Below are 5,000 nucleotides of genomic sequence, written 5' to 3'. Positions count from 1 at the left end.
AACTTGTAATCGTTCTATGTGAGGATACAAAACTTGTAAAAATCCACGTGATACAAAACTTGTATCGTTCTATGTGAGGATACAAAACTTGTAATCATTCCATGTGAAGATACAAAACTTGTAATCGTTCCATGTGAAGATACAAAACTTGTAAACATTCTATGTGAGGATACAAAACTTGTAAAAATTCCACGTGAAGATACAAAACTTGTAATCGTTCTATGTGAGGATACAAAACTTGTAATCATTCCACGTGAAGATACAAAACTTGTAATTGTTCCATGTGAAGATACAAAACTTGTAAACATTCTATGTGAAGATACAAAACTTGTAATAATTCCACATGATGATACAAAATTTGTAATCGTTCTATGTGAGGATACAAAACTTGTAATCGTTGTATTTGAGGATACAAAACTTTTAATCATTCCACGTGAAGGTACAAAACTTGTAATCATTCCATGTGAAGATACCAAGTTTGTAATCGTTCCATGTCAAGATACAAAACTTGTAATCGTTCCATGTCAAGACACAAAACTTGTAATCGTTCCATGTGATGATGCAAAACTTGTAATCATTCCATGTGATGATGCAAAACTTTTAATCGTTCCATGTGACGGCACAAAATATTTTCTCGTTCCATGTGAAGATACAAAACTTGTTCTCATTCCATCTTGCATCTCAAGTGCCTCTGAAGAACTTCATCTTTTTTTTAACTTCATTCCTATTCCATATCACACTTCTACGAAGGTCATTTGGCTCAGCAAATTCGTACACTATTTCGATGCTTTTGCTAAGATTCCGCACTGTTATAATTTACGTCTACTTATTATCTACATGAATTAACTGTTATATCCTTTCACTAACTATACAGACGTGTATACAGTGTTCCTTAATATATATATATATATATATACTATATATATATATATATATATGTATATATATATATATATGAATATATATTCATCAAAGTAAAAAAAACCTAGAGATACTGAAGAAAGTTATAATTGTCAACAGAAATATATTCAAACTAAAGTCATTTAATGTAGTAAGGGTTAGCAATTGTATACAAAAATAAAATGTTGGAGACATGCTGCAGGGTTGTTTGAAGATAAACTGTCTGCAAGTTAATCCACCCATTCTAAGAACCGCGTTGATATGCACTCTGCAACCCCTAATTATAATGCAAATTGAAAATTCTAACCCTCACCGTCATCTGGTAGAGAACATCTTTTCCCTTCATGCTCTGTTTCCTCGGAAGATTAAGTAAAGGGGTTAAAGTCTTCCTTTCCCTCCGTTCCGTGTAATTATCACCTGCCAAAGATAATTGTCGGGTTTAGGGAAACCCGCTATATAATGTATACCTCCGGGACTTAGCGATTATATCAGTGATACTACGATTTTCGCTGGCTGCATTTGCACAGATTGCTACCGGACCTAGTAGTCAGGCCTTACAACATGTTCATTAGGGATCAGTTATGTCCAGAAATTTATAGATGGTTTCCTTGAATGAAAATAGACGTCGGCAATATGTTTACAGAACAATACTTCTGTGACTAGTATAAAGTAAATGACGGATGGTCTCTTGTTTGTCATTTTTTAATAATAATAATAAATATGAAGAGATCTGGAAGATCAATTAAAGAATTGATAGACTGCAATGAGAACACATTCATTACCTGTTACGAAGCAAAAGAAACTATTTTTACTTCCGACTTTGTCTGTGTTGAGTAAGATTCTACCTCTGTAATTTAATGATACGTGTAATTCATGTGCTTACATGTAATTGCGTCTGACTAAAGATTTGAATTTGGATAATTGGACATCACGTATAGTTTATTTATTGTGCATGGTAGACTTACCATTTTATTTTTCCTTACTTTCCGGACTATGTCCATGAGATTTACAAGAATATATATATATATATATATATATATATATATATGATATATATATATATATATATATATATATATATATATATATATACATAATGTATATATACGTGTGTATGTATGTACAGAATATAACTTTAAATGGCATATGTCTTGCCTGGTAGTATCAGAATAAGACAAAAACAAATGTGTATGATGGTGAAAATAGCCTCTTATTTCCATTACGCCAGTAGCGCTAAAATTTTGTTTTAATTGACTGCATTCTCCAAGCTGTCAGCTTCAGTAATGTTCCTGCTGATAAAAATCTAATCCAGCAGCCATTTTGAGTACGATCTTAATTAGTTGTGCCAGCAACATGTCATATCATTGCGAGTGGCGTGAGCACACGCTAATGTCACGCAAAATTAAATATAATGGTTCACCAGGGGGAAAAAATGGTCGTTTCCTGATTTAGTGGCGTGATCGGTATGGTCTTGGCCTGCCACCTCGGTGGCCGCGAGTTCGATTCCCATGGCATTTCATTGAGGAGTTGGAGATGTGAAGTTCTGGTGAGAGAAGTTCACTCTCAATGTGGTTCGGAAGTCACGTAAAGCCGTTGGTCCCGTTGCTGAATAACCATTGGTTCCATGCAACATAAAAACACCAAACAAACAAAACTGATTTATGTCACATCGTGGACATCACCTTGAAAGGGAAGTAATTATTGGGAGATAGAATAAGGCTCGTGTTTGTTTATTTTTTGTACTTGATAGATGTTAGATAGCCTGATACATTTCACTTTTATGTATCTTTGGTCGAAACGCAAATTATGATTAAAAAGGATGTTTTGTTCACGGTCTTATGTTGCATCAGGAATAACTGAAGGTTGTGTTTGAGTGAGATTTTCATCGGTTACCGAAAATCTATGTCGATACAAAAAAAAAAAAAAAAAAAAAAAAAAAAAGAGAGAGAGAGAGAGAGAGAGAATCGATGCGCTGTCCACATTTAATATTTCGTATAAGTTTCTCACTTTTTTCGGAAATTATTTCCTGCAAGGAACTACTAATTCCCCTTCCCTCCTTTCTACAGAGGAGCCTACAAAACCTCGAACAAACACGCACAAACTAACCAACACAATGACAAATACTAAAGAAAATCCAGTAGGCTCGGAGAGTCCTCCTCCAGAAGTTTTAAGTGGCAACGTATGTCAACTTCCCTTTGTCTCCCTCCGACGGGAAACTTGGAAAAAGAAAGTTTCGGTCTGTAAATGGGGGACCCTTCTTTGATGAGGGGGAATCGTTTTCCTTTTTCCACTTTTTTTTTCTTTTTTTGTCATTGTCTTAGGAGGTGATTTAAAGGATTTAGATCTTCATCCTAGGAAGCCCTTAGGCCCCTAGCTGCAACCCCTTTCATGTCTTTTTTCTACACTTCCACCCTTATTTTTATTTATTTATTTATTTATTTTTTCGTTTTTTTTGTTTTTTTTTGCATTGCCTTAGGAGGGATGTAAAGGATTTAGATCTTCATCCTAGGAAGCCCTTAGGCCCCTAGCTGCAACCCCTTTCATGTCGTTTTCTACACTTATTATTATTTATTTATTTATTTATTTTTTCGTTTTTTTTTGCATTGCCTTAGGAGGGGATGTAAAGGATTTAGATCTTCATCCTAGGAAGCCCTTAGGCCCCTAGCTGCAACCCCTTTCATGTCTTTTTCTACACTTCCATTATTATTTTTATTTATGTATTTATTTATTTATTTATCTATTTATTCATTTTTTTGCATTGTCTTAGGAGGGGATGTAAAGGATTTAGATCTTCATAACAGGAATCCCTTAGGCCCCTAGCTGCAACCCCTTTCCATTTCTTTTTCCATACTTCCATTCTTATTCTCTTTCTTTAATCTTACTTTCCACCCTTTCCTAACAGTTGTGTCATAGAGCAGCTGCGGGGTCTTCGTCCAGTTACACTTTTCAAACCTTTCTACTCTCAATATCACTTTCAGCGCTGAATGACCTCGTATAACCTAGAGTTTGGCCATTGACCTAATTTTTATATTAATTTCCATTCCGTTACTCTAGGATTCTTTTATTTTATTTTTTTTTTTTCCAAAGGGGTTATTTCTTGTGATAGTGTAAGGGGAACTTTTCGTTTTTATGTAGAAGAGAATATGGTGGTTATATAAAAATCGTTAATTATTGTTTGTTACTCTGCATTTTAAAGGGATTGATATAAATAAACAAAATACACAAACAAATAAATAAGTTAATAAATTAATTAATCAGGTAATTGCTACTTTGGTTAAAAAAAATAATAAGGAAGTCTGATCTAATGCATGCTCCACTCTTTTATTCATTATAGATACAACAACAAATTTTTACATTACTCTAGTCGTAAGCAAATCTGGCCTTGCAACAGTTGATGTATACTCCAAATGTACTCTTTGGCAAATATGTTCCCACTGGAAAGTTAACCAAATTCTTTGCGAGATTTACGATGCTCCGAAATCAAGATACATATATGTACTTCTGACACTTCTTACATTTATTTGCATACAATTTCTCCCTCTCTCTCTCTCTCTCTCTCTCTCTCTCTCTCCTCTCTCTCTCCTTATACATCTGAATTTATGTGGCGTTGGATTTATGACGTGGCCTGGGAACAAGTCATGCTTTGCAATGAGTTATGACGATAGCTTTCCTGCAAATGCCAAATGCAGAGGAGATGTGAGCTGGATCCGGCTATATATGTATGTAAGTGAGTGTGCACGTGAGTGCTTTTTTTTTAATTAATTTATTTATTATTTTGCTTTGTTTTTAAATGTGCTATATAACATGACCGTGCTGGATGACATATAAATTAGATGATCGTCTAAGTTTTTAGATCGTATCCCTTCAATCAATTTAATAACTGGATTACCTGGTGGTAACTTTACTTTGAATTTTAGCCTACATTATATAAGAAAAACCTTAATGGATTTCGTTGTAAATATATTTAAATTTTACTAGTGCCAAATTAAACTTTTTACAAAGCAGCTTAAGTAGCTTGATATTTGCGTTTGTTAATAAATAAAGACAAATTCCACGAAGGAAAGAGAAGCAGTGGAGTACTGCAAGACCTTCCGACTTCT

This window comes from Macrobrachium nipponense, chromosome 39 (assembly GCF_015104395.2).
Source record: "Macrobrachium nipponense isolate FS-2020 chromosome 39, ASM1510439v2, whole genome shotgun sequence".
In the NCBI taxonomy this organism is placed as follows: domain Eukaryota; kingdom Metazoa; phylum Arthropoda; class Malacostraca; order Decapoda; family Palaemonidae; genus Macrobrachium; species Macrobrachium nipponense.
The sequence above is the reverse complement of the archived record's forward strand: the minus strand, read 5'-3'. Positions refer to the sequence as shown.